This window comes from Peromyscus leucopus, chromosome 5 (genome assembly GCF_004664715.2).
Source record: "Peromyscus leucopus breed LL Stock chromosome 5, UCI_PerLeu_2.1, whole genome shotgun sequence".
Lineage (NCBI taxonomy): Eukaryota > Metazoa > Chordata > Mammalia > Rodentia > Cricetidae > Peromyscus > Peromyscus leucopus.
Genome location: NC_051067.1, coordinates 80,178,550 through 80,193,924, shown reverse-complemented (window position 1 = coordinate 80,193,924; position 15,375 = coordinate 80,178,550).

Below are 15,375 nucleotides of genomic sequence, written 5' to 3'. Positions count from 1 at the left end.
GAGATGGGAAATGCTCTTAGCCTCTAATCCGTATCTTCAGCCCTCTATCTATCTATCTATCTATCTATCTATCTATCTATCTATCTATCATCTGTCTATTTGTTTGGACACAAGGTCTTGCTGCTTACTATATAGCCCAGACGGTACTACAAATGTGGGCCAACATGACTCTTTCTGATAGTGGAAGGGGGTGTGTGGAGGTCACACTGGTTTCTCGGCCAGGCACAGCCTGAGGCCTCTGTTCTGGCTACCCGAACAAGGCATTACTGGGTTGCCCTTTTCCGGGACACCTCTCTGTCGAAAATTCCTGAAAGGGAACTGAAGTGGCAGCACATACTTGCTCAGGCTCCTGGCACCGGGGAGACTGAGGCAGGAAGATTGTGAGTTTGAGTCCAGTTTGGGCTACAAAGCAAGTTCAAGATCACTCTTGGATACCTAGGGAGACCTGTCTCCAAAACTTGAATTAATTAAATTGCCAAAGGAGACAATCACCATTTCTTATGTAAGAAATGGCACCCCTTGCTCCCAAAAGGCTTACATATGGGAAGCATGGCTCAGGGAGGGAGCTTTTGGGAGATGATTGGATCAGGAAGCTTTGCCTTCATGAACTCACCAATCACAGATGGACTTGGAATCTGAATAGAACATTGGGAGATAGCGGGGCTGTGGAAGGCAGAGCCTCAAGGGAGGGAGCAGGTCATTAGAGGTCCACGCTCTGCTGCTTGGCTGCCAAAAGGTGAACAGCTTGGGTCCAATACACACTTCTGCCTCTAAGACCGTCTGCCTTGCCATGGGCCCATAGCCCTGAAGCAAGCTGACCAGATTAGCCTGATCCTGTCCCATGTATTTATTGCATGAATGAGAAGTCTGGCTAACATACTGACCCTGTGATATCAAATAGACCTGGAGGCTTGCTCTGGAAATGAAGCTGGGAGCAAAACAGAGAAATAGCAGAGAGAAAAGAGAGCCCCTTGCAGAAACCAGAGCCAGAGTGGGATTTGTTTGGAAGAGGAGAAAAGGGGGTCTCAAGGGAAAGACCCAGAGATGTCCAAGGGAATTGTGAGTGGCTCGGCAGAAGTGTCTAATGCAGAGTCAGACTGACGCGGGACCAGGAGAGTGTAGTGGGTAGCTGTTCCAGCTTTGGCCTTGAAGCACGGATGGCCTTGAGGAAAGCTGTCTCATGATTATAATGCACTTCTGAAATCTTTGAGGTGCTAGGGATGAGACCTGGGGCTGCATTTCATGTACGGCAGGCAAGTGCTGCGCTTCTGAGCTGCTCTGGCTTCATGCACGGCCGCATGGAGAAGGCCCGGACACTGCACGATTGCCTCTCCCTGAGCATCTCTCCTTTTGCATTCTTCTCTCTCTCTCTGCGACTGTCTCATACCCACCTGTCCGTCTTTCCTGCTCTAAGCCTCTCACTTTGCACTTGCCATCCTTTAAGGCACCTGCCTCTCTCCCGAGACCCCTTGAGGATGGCTGTGCAAACAGATGGCCGTGTGTGCAACCTCATCAGCTGCCGTCTGAAAACTTTCTGAAATCAAATCAAATGAAAGGCACCCGGTAAACTGGGCAAAACAAAAGAGCTCTTTGGACTTGAAAAGGTTACGGAAGACTGCAGGGGCTGTGTGTACTGTTCGATCGTGTTCGAAGCTGGGGTTTTAATTTAGTTTTCCTATTTACCCGGTAGAAGTTCCTCACTGCTCAACTGCTAATGCATTTCCAACTGAAATTTGTAAATTATATTGGGAAACATTCTCAGCGAGAACAGATCGCGAAGGCTGTCAGTACGGCTTCCCGCGGCTGTGGCTAGCAGTGTGAGGCTCTTTGGGAGCTGTGTGTGTAGACATGTGTCTTTAAGATCTCGCTCCACTCTGTCCCTCTTGGCCAGAGGCTCTGTGCTCTCGGGGCTGACTGTGAAGAGACCCACACTTTCTGCCAGGCCCACAGGCTGGCCTTCCAGGTGTTCTCTTTGCCATCTTGTCAAAGCATCCTCAAAACCCCTTTTGATTACCCGTCCTTGTTTTTTTTCTTCCAAGACCAGGTTTCTCTGTGCATCCCTGGCTGTCTTGGAACTCAGTTTGTAGACCAGGCTGGCCTCAAACTCAGAGATCTGCTTGACTCCGCCTTCTTAGGGATGGGATTCAAGGTGTGAGCCACCACCACCCAGCTTGACTACCGTTCTTAACTGCACTCCCCCCAAAACTGGACAGGCAAGCAGTACTCCCCTGAATAGGCCTCTTTCTTGTGTGTCTCTGTTCCTGATCCCCGCAAGGTCCACTTTAGAGCATTCATTTGCTCTTTTTAGTGGGTCACATAAACTTATTCACAAATTTATCCTTAATTTAACCTATTCTTTACTAACAACAGATTGCATGCTGTTACTCCTTATTGGTAAAATGCATCTTTTTACTCCTCTGTCCAACTCCGACAGTTTTCTCTCTGGACTAAGCCATCATCTCCCGTGGGATAAATGTCCAGTCTCCTACCCGGCTTTTGACTCTACCTTTCTGAACCTTCACCCTCAGAATAAAATTCTATACCCTTCCTGTGGTATACCAGGCCCTTTGTGGTTGTTTTCTAATTGGCATTCTAAAATTTTAACTTATTTCATGTTTTTAGAGAAGGCAACATGCTCTGTAGCCAAGGCTGACCCGAAACTAATGGGCTCAAGTCATCTTTCTGGCCTGTCCTCTCATAGCTGGGACGTCAGACATGTGGCGCCACGCCTGGCTTTTGCTGATATTTTTAACTACTTGGGGCTCATTCTTTTTTTTTTTTTTTTTCTTGTGTTTGCCTTTCTGGACTCATTGTAGTCAGGCTGGCTCACTCACAGATCCGCCTGCCTCTGCCTCCCGAGTGCTGGGATTAAGTGTGCGCCACCACCGCCCAGCTGGGGCTCATTCTTATCACCACCCACGGCTTCTTACTTGCTGCTCTCTCTCGACCTGGGTTCTCATCCTTCTGCAGCATGTTGATACAAGACTGAGGCTCAGTGATGGGGGCGGGGACTAAACAGCATCCGGAAGGAAACCAGCCCAAGGAGAGAGGAAACAGGGATGAAGTGTGTACTGGCTAGTTGTATGTCAACTTAACACAAGCTTGAGTCATCTGAAGGGAGGGAACCTCTGTTGAGAAAACACTTCCATAAGACCCGGCTGTAGGGCATTTTCTTAATGGGTGACTGGTGAGAGAGGGCCCAGGCTGTTGTGGGTGGTGCCATCCCTGGCCTGGTGGTCTGAAGCAGAGCAAGCCATGACGAGCAAACCAATAAGCAGCATCTCTCCACAGCCTCTGCCTGCAGGTCCCTGCTGGCTTTGAGCTCCTGCCCTGACTTCCTTCAATGGTTGTCTATGATATGGATGTGTAAGCCAATTAATTTCCTCCTCAGCTTCCTTTTGGTCACAGTGTTTTGTCATAGCAATAGTAACCCCAACTAAAACAGAGTCAAAGACAGGCAGACTCCAAAGATCTGATAAAAACTTACTGTTGGTTGCTCACAAACAGAAGCAAGACTTATAGGGACATGGAAATAAAGAAAGGATTATTTGTGGCCTTGATGTCCATGGAGTTACAGCAGACACCCTCCTCTGTGTCTGGCTTTTTGCTTGTGGGGTTGCCCAGGTGACTGTGACCAGCTGTGGTCCTTTTTGTTCTCAGAGCTGTGTGGCATCCACCATGGACCCTGTCTGTTGTCAGTAGACACTAGAGTGCTTTCTAGTTTGTGTTTACAAATGGCGATTCTTAGAACATGAACATTCTAGCCCCTGTCACTGGGTGGATGCACAGGGAATTCCCAGGGGGTGCAAACTCTCTGAGCACCTTGCAGGCAGTCTCCTCCTAGCTCCTGCAGCAACCTTATGAGCTACTATAGTTATCAGCCTAATTTTTCCAATGAACAAGTCAATGCTTGGACTTGGGTGATGTTCTGAAGAAGAAAATCTTTTGATGTCAGATGTGGAACCGCAAACCGCAAACAGCATCATGGCTATTCAGCAGGCTCTGACCCAGCTTCTCCTCTCCTCTGGGCTTCATATGGACGAGCCTCAGTTTACATCAGGTGTTGGGGTAGCAGAGTGGCCCAACGCACAGATTGGAGTTAGAATGAGGGACTTGAATTCTGACTTCATGGAAGGCTACCATCTGAGCCTTGGTTTCCTCATGTATAGATTAGGCAGGTATTATTGTGAGGATCCAGTGAATTAATACATTTTAAATGCCCATCATGGACAAGCCTATCATAAGGAGTAGCTGTTATTAGTACAGGGAGGAAATGTGACTGAACAATGTTACTGAATGATGGTGTGGATACTGAACAAAGCCAAATATCCCTAGACAAAGGTAATCAGTGTTGTTATTAGTTGTTAAAGGGGCACCGTCGTCCCTGAATCCAGTGTTCCCCTTTATGGAGGGATGGCTGGGACAAAGGACTATTTCCAAACCCCCCAGCAATGGTAGTACTGGGTCTTACTGACCACTAACCAGCTTGTTCCTGACAGCCACAGGGCCAGGAGAAGAGGGAAAGTTCTAGATTTGTTCCTTCATCCCATTAGAAAAGCTTGTCATCACTCAGCAGGGCTTTCCAAAACTCACCCCACCCTCTCAGCTGTTCATAGTGGACTTTCCTGAAAATCTACCAGGAGGAACTTTGCAGTGAGACCAACTTAGCCCCTCCCCCATCTGCCCTGGACCTGCTTGGCTTTATGGAAAGTCTCCCTCAGTCCTACCATGGTCCCAGCTCCCAGCCTGCTGCGTTCTGCTTCCCCTGAGCTAATCACTGCAGGAGTTTGTTTGTTTAGAGCCTCCATTGCTGCTGGCAAGGAATCCAGCATGGAACACTTCAAGCAAAGAGACTCATAGCACACTTTGAGACAAGTGAACAGAAAATGGAAACAATTTCTAGAAGTCTATAGAAGAGCACTTGGGTCTGATGTTTATATGATATTTCATGGTTTATTGAGAGTTCACATGTTACTTCAGCATTTTAGTTGAGTCGTCCCTCAGATAATGTACACACACATTCTCTCTCTCTCTCTCTCAGGTATGTATTTTTCCTCCGCGTGTGTGTGTGTGTGTGTGTGTGTGTGTGTGTGTGTGTGTGTGTGTGTGTTCACACATCTGTTTAGGTCACTGTCCTTCCTTCCAGGTTACTCATAATGGGTGCTCAGTACAGTTTTCTCAAAAGACCCAAACCGTGTCTGTTTTACATGTTTAGGGCTATGCCATGTCTCCTGGGAGAGGGGTGGCCTGTGAGTCAGCTTGGGCAGGCTTTGAGTCTCCAGTCAACTGACCTCCACGGAGCTTGATTTTGGAGAGGCCAACAGAAAGCATATAGAAGAAAGAGGCAGGGAGTGATGACACACACTTTTAATCCTAGCACTTAGGAGGATAAGGCAGGAAGATTGAGAGTTCAAGGCCACATGAACTGGACTACATGGAGGGAGGGAAGGAAGAAAAGAATTTAAAAAGAAAGAAAGAAAGAAAGAGAGAGAGAGAGAGAGAGAGAGAAGAGAGAGAGAGAGAAAGAAAGAAAGAAAGAAAGAAAGAAAGAAAGAAAGAAAGAAAGAAAGAAAGAAAGAAAGAAAGAAAGAAAAAGAAATTGGGAGATGAGATGGGGGTCTCTGCTTTATTTAAAGGGCATGTACTGTCTCCATTCACTTTCAGTGTTTACTACTGTCCTTGTTATTATTATTTTTTTTTATCATCTTGACACAAGCTAGTTACCTAGGAAGAGGAACCTCAGTTGAGAAGGTGTCTCCATTGGCTTGCCTGCATGCAAGTTTGTGGATGCATTTTCTCCATCAATAATTAATATGGGAGGCCTCAGCCCACTGTGGTGGCGCCTGGGCAGGTGGTCCTTGGTTGTCTAAGGAAGTAGACTGAGCAGCCAGGGGAAGAGAGCCAGAAAGCTGCATTCCACTGTGGCCTCTGCTTCAGTTTCTGCCTTCGGGTTCCTACCCTGAGTTCCTGCCTAGACTTCCCTCAGTGGACTGTGACCCGAAGGCTGTAAGCCAAGTAAACTCTTACTCCAAGTTGCTTCTGGTCATGGTCTTTCCACGACAATAGAAAGTCAACAAGGACAACTACCAAACAGCAGATTTTTCTCTTGTGGGCGTGAAGGGCCAAGTTTTCTAATTTTTGAACATTGGAAGTTAGTGATATAATCCTAACCAAGATCATTCCCACTCCCCTACCAAATACCATGCGCTAAACCTAACAGAATAAAGGGTCTATATTAGGCTCTCAAGCCCACAGGTTTACAAGCTCAGATTCTCAAGGTACACGATACAACACCCAGTGTTCCCAAGCCTCGGTCTCCTCTACTGATGAATGGAGGGGTACTCCTCCCAGCCTGCTTTTCTCTGCAAAGTTGGGGGGGCACTAGAGTGACAGTTCGTGGAAGACGCCACTGCTCTGCACTGCCCAGAGGAGCGGTGTCCTTTCAGCTTTCTGTAGGAAGGGACGTACATGTGTGGGTATTCTGGGCTCATCTGGGAACTGGAGCGCTCGAGATGTCTGCCTATAGCAGGAGCATCCCCCTTTGTCTGCAGTTCAATGGAGCTGTGGTGTCAAAAGTGTCAGGGAGTCAATTTGTCAATGGCCTTCAAAGGAATCATTTTGTTGAAGTAAAATTCCTCTGAACTTAAAGCAAATCCATCCAGGGGTGGAATGAAGGAAGCCTGCTTTGAAAGTGGAGCCTAGTGGTGTCACCTCCAGAAGCACACTAGCCAGAGCGGAGGAGCCACCAAGGTCTATGTTGGTGTCACAGAGATGCGAGCTCACAGTGTGTGGCCATCAAGCTCTCAGTAAGGTTTCCCACCGTGGGCAGCATCTGGGAGGGAAAGGTGGACATGGGGGTGGGAGGGAGAGCGGCAAGAACAAGCTGGAACTCACCTATGGGCTCGGTCCAGGACGGACTGGAGTCTGGTTCATTCTGGCGATTTCTGATCCCAGCGTCCTTGCAGGAGGCAGACGTCACCGGAGTCTGAGGTGAATGAGGATCGTGGGAAGGTGAGGCCTTGGAGGCTCATCTGCTACCTCACTCTAGGGTAGGCCGATAGATCTTGAAGACCCTTGAGAGGCCAAAATGACTACTGCTCCCTTTAATCTGACAGATCTCCCCTGAGATTTTTTTTTAATGTCCCACTCTCACCTAACAGCCACAGAGAGGCACGATCTGGGAGATGCACTTGAGTTTATTTAAAAGGACACATTACAAGACCACCACAGCAACAAGGTGGGATTTGGTGACAAACAGGAAAGAATGCTTTTCTGTCAGTGATAAGACCGAAAATGTGGTGGCCTGTGGTGGCCACCTGTTTATACTCATGACTGGCTCCGTGGCTCATGAGTCAAAGGCTGGGTTCCCAATGATGCATGTTCAGAGAACGGGCTCTGGAGAAGTGGCTGGGTCACAAGAGCTTTGATGTCATCAACAAATCAGTCCACTGACATGTGTAACCTGGTGATGTCACTGGGAGGTGGTGGGAACCTTGAGAATCAGGGCCCAGTTGAGGGGTGGGTCCCTAGAAACACGTACTTGGGGATGTCTGTACCTGGCTTCTCTCCTGCTCTTTGCTTGTTGGCCATCATGAGGTGAATGGCCTCCTCAATGTTCCTGCATGTTCCTACAGCCAAAATGTTCTACCTTGCCTTAGGCCCACAACAAAGGAGCAAGTGACCTTGGACAGAAGCCTCAGGAAGCAAAATAGAATTCTCTCCGCCACCAGTCTTCTCAGGTTAACAACTAGAAATCAAGAGCTGGGTTTGGGCCAGCTGGCCACACAGCAGGTCTTCAGACAGGGAGAGGTGGCAGGAGAAGTAGCTGGAAGCTCAGGGAGAAGCGAGAGGCCTGACTCCTGTTAGAAGCAGAGCATCTTCTTTCCCAGAATGCTTCAGCCACCAAAACCAAACACGAAAGAGTCTTGACAAATAGGGTCATGGGGTGAAGGGGTGTGTTCTTCTCAAAGACTTTGAAGGCTCTGAAGTGTGGTTACCACCTGAAGAAACTTGGCGGGGTGGGGAGAGAGAGAGAGAGATAGAGAGAGAGCACTCTGCCAACCATGCTCAGTAGACAATAGCCTATTGCAGAGATAAGTATCAGTGGAGTTTTGAAAAAAATAGAATAAACAAACAAAACAAAGTAGGCTTTGTGTCATGTTTTAAAGAATTCTCTTTTTCAGAACTCAATAGTATGTCACCTCACTATGTCAGCCTCCCTTGCCCCTTAGAAATGGTGACTAAAAGGTACCCATCCATTGGGTAAGATGCAGCGCCAATTAGACCCCCTCCCAGTCTCTCTACACCTTGATCTGGGAGATGAAGAGCCACCGGGAGACTGGACTGTCATCTGTGAGGCTTGAAGCAGGAGGGTTGGCAGCTTGGAAGTGTGGGTAGGTGGGGTGGGAACCAGTTGTTAGGGAAAGAGTGCAGATGCTGATGTGATGGCGAGTCAGAGTAGAGCTGAGCAGGCACACCTGGAAGGGGAAGACAACTCCCAAGCCTTCCTCCAAAAGGCACACCACACATCAGCTTCAGGATTTCCTCGGTCCCTGCACATTAGTTCTTATTTATCCATGCCTTTATACCCTATGCCACACAGTGACCCTGCCCACTACATTCCCTAACGTAGGGTTTCTTTAGCAAAATGAAGAGCTTCTAACTCAGGCAAAAGCTCCTTGACTGGTCAAGACCATACTTCCGTTCTACCCGGTTCTCCCTGGAGAACAACCCTGGAGGATGGATTCCCTCAGGATCCTCCTCAGAGAAAGCAGAGGATTGGTCTACATAAGCAGCAGCCTGGACTCAAACCCAGACCTTAGGACCCTGTCAGTCAATCCTTCCTCTATCCATCTGTCCCTCCCTCCCTCCCTCCCTCCCTCCCTCCTCCCTCCCTCCTCCCTCCCTTCCTTCCTTCTTTCCTTTCTTCCTTCCTATCTTCCATCCCTCCCTCCATCTTTCCTTTCTTCCCTCCCTCCCTCCTTCCTTTCTATTCCTTTTCTCTATTTCCCCTCCATCTCCAGGATCTAGAGAGTTTAGAAGAATGAGTTTATCTTCCCTCTTATGGATGACCAGGGCAGCTGAGGGAGGCTTGGGGAGAAGAAAGTAAAGACTCAAGGTCATAGGAGCCTCTGAAAGCCGGTCCCTCCCCTCGGCCTCTGCTTCTGTGGGTGGACAGGGACACACACACACACACACACACACACACACACACACACACACACGCACACGCAGCAGCCCCCTGAGTGAACTGTGCCCAGAGAGCAGTGGGAAAGAGGTGGCAGTTATGAACCCAGCAGCTATGATCGCCACTTTTCATCGACAGCAGAAAACAGATCCACACATCTGCAGCGTGGCTGTCTAAAAAACATGATGAAGCAAATAGTCTGAAGAAATCTGAGGCCTTTAGGATCTCTCTGCTTAAAGAATAAATCTATAAGCAAAAAGTCCAAACATATGTGCTGTCTCTGAAAACAGGTCTGAGGAGCAAGGTCACCCATATTGGCCAGTTTTGTGTTACTGTAACAGAACTGACAATGACAGGGTGGGGGTGGAGTGGGGAGATGGGCCCATCTGCCAAGTGCCAGCGACATGATCCCGAAGACCCGAGTTCAGACCCCCAGCACCCCAGACATGGCTGTGCGTGCCTATAATCAATGAAACTCACTAGACAGCCCAACCAATCATGGAGCTCCAAGTTCAATGAGAACCCATGTCTCAAAAAACTAAGATGATAACAGTAGATGCCTGACATCAACCTTTGGCCTCCACAGCTCACACACATGCTCATGCACATACTCCCCACAGATGTGGAATACATACATATAAATGAAAAAAATGCATCCAAGACTAGCTACTGAAAGACTCACAAGAAGTAATGACTGGTTTGGGGTTCACAATTCAGGGGGCCAAGGCCAAGGTCAGCAGTTCTACTGTGTGAGGCCTTTGGCAAGGGTATCGCAGCATGGTGGCAGTATATGAGAGAGGAAGTACACAAAGACAGAGGACAGATGTGGGGTCCCAAGGTCCTCTTTGGGAGCATGCTCCCACTTACCTAACACCTCAGTAGAAGCCCTACAGGTCCACAACTGCGCCATCTTTGTGGCCACAGCTTCAGCACAAGGCTCTTTGAATCTCCCTTACTCAAGGCACACATAGCCCTCCTGTGTCCACCTCGCTCCCTGGACTTCGCTTGGCTCCTATTGGTCTGGGGCTCTTATCTACCTGAGCTGTGTCCAGGACCAGAACTGCGACTCCCACACCCTTCAGGAGACCATCACCTCCCTAATACCTCTGGTTTGCTTTGTCCAGTTAGCTGGAACCCAGGCCCATTAGCTACCTTTCTGGTTACATACTCTATCCATCTCTTCCTTGGGGCCTTCCTGTCTACACTTCCTTTAAACCAAAAGACTCCTTCCAAAATACCATGCAAGTATCTTTCCACTTTCTTGGAGACTGGAAGCCGAGCACCAAGGCATTGGTGAGGCTGGCTGCCCTGGGTCTCTCGCCTAGTCTTGCCAATGGCAACCTCCTGTCTGTGTCCTCTTCTCCCAAGGACACTGGTCTGGTTAGACTAGGGCTCACTCTTTGGGCCTCCTTCAAGTCCTCCACCTCGTTTCTACCTGTGGCTCATTCAAGGTCCTGTCTCCAAGGGGAAGCCCAGTCTGAGGTGCTGGGGTTTGGGCTTCCAGGAATGCACCCTGGGTGCGGGGAGGTTGGGACACAAAGCAGCAGGCAGCCCCATTCTTCAGGTCTCCTCCGTGTGTGTCACCTTCCAGGAGCACTCTGAAGAGTCCTGTGGGGGTGGCACACTGTGGCTCACTGTCGGGTGCCTACCCTACCCATGGGTACCCACTCCCAAGCCAGGGGAGCTTCGTGGAGTTGTGCCAAATGTACCACCTACTCATCTGTCACTTCTGTCCAGAGGGGACCCACTTGCTACTCTAATAAAGGGGTTACGCCGGCAGGTGGAGAGCTGCCTTTCATACCCCTCTCCACTGCCTGAATCTCCCTCAGCTTCTTTCCCTGTGGTCCTGCTTATTTTCTTTAGTGCAGCACTTAACAATCATCACGGTGATTGGATTCGTGCTCTGTTTTTTTGTGTTTGGCCATCCCAGCCTTCTAGAAGGGATCTTGTCGTCTTCAGTGCCACATCCTCAGGCCTGTGCAGGGCGTGAGGCAGGGACAATTGCTTTCCCAAGACCCTGTGCTCCAGTCTGATGTATGCTCCATTCCCCCAGAGGAAACGGCCCCGGGCAAGAGAAAGGAGCTGTTCTCCGAGTCTGGGTATCCAGACGGGCACCAGAGGTCAGAAGCTGCTGCTGGCCTGGACCCCAGATGCTGGAAATGCTGAGTGAGATGGAAAAATGCCTTGGGCAGAGAGGAAAGAGCTGAGTGAGCCTTGGAGACATATAAGGTCCACTTCTGGGGGAGACTTCTAGAAAGGATAACAGCCAAGTGAAAGAGCCCACAGTCTGTAAAATTGCCACGGAAGGCAGAGCCGGCCTGATTGGTGGGGTACGTGCGAGGCCCAGACTGTGGGGCCGCAGCTATGTGAGGGCAGCCCATAATACCTGCGGGGCCAGCATGTAAATCACTCACCCGGCCGGCACGCTGCGGAGGACATTACCCTCCGAGGAACGGTGTTTCCTGGCACACTGGAACATCTATTTCAGGGTGTTGTTTTTGGAGCAATCACAGGTTTACCCAGGGCAAGAGCATCATCTGAATGTTTCCCTCGAGGTTTGGTGCTCACGATTGACCTGCCCAGTCACTGCAACCCCAGAGGGAATTTTTAAAAGATTTCCTCCTTGTAGCTCAGTGGGCCATTGTAAGTGCAGGGTAATATTTTTCCTTGCAGGTGAACATATTCATTTTTTTTTGGGTTGTTGTTAGGTCACACAAAGTCCTAGGAAGTGGCCTATTGTTCAGGGTTGGAAGGCAAAGGTGTATAAGTAATGCCGTTCTTATTAGAGGTTTGAGGAATGAGATGTGGTAATGAAGTTTCTTTTGTTCTTGTCTATGGGGCCCACAATTGTTAATGTATAACTTGCTATATAGATTCTAACTTATTAATCATTTTAAAGCAAAATTCTTTTTAATGGCCGGAATGGAAAAATCAGGCCTTGATGAAATGGCTTGTCACACAGGCTCAGTTTTCCTCCCCAGTGGATGCCAAGAGGCAGAGTCACAGGCCCCCTCCTCACATGGAGTTTGTGGGCAGAGGTGGTGGGCACTGCTCAGGGTAGGGGGTCATCTGCCCCATGCCATGTGTGCAAGTACAGCTCTAGCCTTTGATCTTACCATCTTGGCATCCTGGACAGGCAGGCCCTGCTCTGCCTCTGCCTGCCTTTGCTGTCAGATCTAGAAAGCTGGTTAGGACGACTTCAGTCTCCCTAAGGCCAACTTCATCCTGAGGATTCCAATTTCTTGTGTCTGCAGAGCACTTTAGGACCCACGGAGTATTTCTGGAAGCATGCTCCCATTTAACCTACTGCATTCTGGGGAAGCTAACCAGACTCATCCTGGCTGGCGAGCAGAGCCAGGCAAACACAGAGACAGACCCTTGGCTGGGCTCACCAGGGGATGACTGCAGCCTGGCTCTCTGGATGTGAAGTCTAGGGTCATTCACTCACCAAGTGTCAGGGGAGGCCTTTAGGAAGTCCAGACCTTGAGGCAGAGCTTCTGGCAGTTAGGCCCCAGGGAAAGCAAAATGTGTCTGTCTCTCCCAATCATAAGCTTATGTAACAGCAAAGGTTCTAACCCACTGCTCTATGGGACAGGGTATGGCTTGTTTGACTTGTTGCCTGCCTCTTTCCTTAGAACACGCTTGACTTTCGTCTTACAAAAACCACATGTTGGAAACACATGATGGGATTTCCAATGCTCAGATATTTGGAGGGGAGCCATTTGTGTGAGGTGGTTAGGATTAGATGAGGCCATAAAGGTGGAGCCTCTGTGATGGTATCAGTGGCTTTATGAAAGGAATAAGAGAGACTTGAATGCACAAGCTTGTTCTGTCTCCCATGTAATGGCCTCCACCCTGTTAGGATGCATTGAGACTTGAATGCACAAGCTTGGTCCATCTTCCATGAGATGCTCTCCACCCTGTTAGGGTGCAGTTCAAGGCCCTCATCAGAGGTCAGCGCCATACTTGTAGACTCCCCAACCTCCAGAACTATTAAGCCAAAACGATTTATTTATAAGTTCACTGGTTCACAACTTTTAATTTATTCCAAAGGATAGAGAGGAACAAAGAGGTCACATTGCATCAGAATCACTGCTTGCTCAAGAACAACCTTCTCCCCAAGTTATTCCAGTCTCTGAGGAAAACTAACATCTTTTGTAGGCCCCACCTCCCAACACTGCTACTTGACAGACAAAACCAAACTATAGGCATAGAAGCATCACTCACAGAAGTGAAAAGACAGGAACTGCCCTGGGGAATGTGCACACAAGGGAGTATTATTTAGCCTTTTAAAGAAGGGAATTCTGCCATGTACTGTAACTTGCATAAACTTTAATGATAGCTCACTAAATTAAACAAACCAATCACAACAGGACAAATATAGGAACCCACTTACAAACAAATGGTCCAATACCTACAGCTAGAAGGTAGAATGGTGACTGCCTATGACTGGAGGAGAGAAGATGGGCTATTGTATCATGGGACAGAGTTTTGGTTCTCCAAGTTTCTCGAGTTCAGAGAGTCATCCCCATCACTAAAGTGCTTTCCTTGTGAGAGCAGGGAGCTAAGTTTTGTCCACAAAACCCAGGTAAAGAAAGCCAAGTATGGAGGATCACACTTGGAATCCCAGCACTAGGGAGACAGACAGGTCTTGGGCCCCCTGGCCAGGTAGCCTAGTCTACTTGCTAAGTTTCAGGCCAGTGAGAGACCTTCCTCAATAAAAAGGTGAGTGGTTCCCAAGGAGCAACACTTGATGTTGTTTTCTGATCATCAATCACTTACGTCTTCATGTCTTGGCGCACACAGGAGCATGTATACACAGGCAAACACGCAAACACACGCACGCACGCGCACACGCGCACACACACACACACACACACACACACACACACACACACACACACACAACTGGAGATGGCCAGTGGTGATGGTTGCCTAGCAATGAGAACAGTGTACTTAAAAATGGTAACTGTAGGTTGGGCGGTGGTGGCACACGCCTTTAATCCCAGCAGTCAGGAGGCAGAGGCAGGTGGATCCCTGTGAGTTCGAGGCCAGCCTGATCTACAGAGTGAGTTCCAGGACAGGCTCCAAAGCTACATAGAGAAACCCTGTCCCGAAAAACAAAACAAAACAAAAGGTAACTGTAATGACATGGGTGTTTTTATCATAATCAATATAAAAATAAATTTAGAAAAAAAATAAATTTAGGAAAACACAAATTACTTATCATGAAAATGTTAGATTAAAAACTAAATATAGGAACAAAGAAGAAAGATGCACTTTGCAGAAGCAGGTGGCCTGAGTCAAGGAGCCCCGGAGCCCGTGTGTGTGTCTACTTGGGAGGATACTGCCACAGTGCCTCAAGCCGCTGGACTTAGGGAATGTTCTGGGGTACAGATCATGGCCAGAAGGCAGGTAGCCTGCTCCTTCTCCCCTCTGGAGCTTCCAGGAAGAAACTGAGGTGTGCATAGGCCTGTTCCCTGGACTCTAGATCTGTGAAGCAGGACCTGGGTGTCAGGTGCCAGGGTGTGAGCGCCTGCACAGGAGGAGGAGGCCTGGGGTGAGAACCAACTGCTACCTGTTCTTTATAGACCCAGAAGCAACCCGTTTCTTCTGGAGTTCGTCTGAAAATTAAATGAGATAATATAAAATAGCATCTACCGCAGCCTTCTTGCCTTAGAATAAATGCAGTTACAGAATTTCATTCCTTCCCCTATCAAGACAGGGAACCTGTTTCCTATTTCTGGATGTACACCTGACCTCCTGGTTGGCATGCTGAGGACTTGATGTCATTCCATCCTGGAGGCGAGACTTCTAAAGACACACAGTCCATTTGGCCCTTGAACACTGCTCAGGATCAACCAGGCAAGAAGCTGCCTAGCCTGGAAGACAAGAGGCCATGTATGGAGGGTAGCCACCCAGAGTCCCACACAGCTGCTGGGTACATGAGGGAGGCCACATGCTTTAAGCACAGCGGCTCCTATTACTCAGGCGGAGTAGTTACAATAATACAGCAAGGCGATCATATAGCCATGGTGGCTGTTTGACGACTTCTTTTAAAACTTTTATCTCTAATTAGTGTACATATTTGCATGGCAGGGGGATAGCCTTCAACACAGCCTGCAGTGATTGGATGGATAACTTGCACATGTATCTTCTCAGACCTCCTCCAGCCTTCCTCCTAGCTG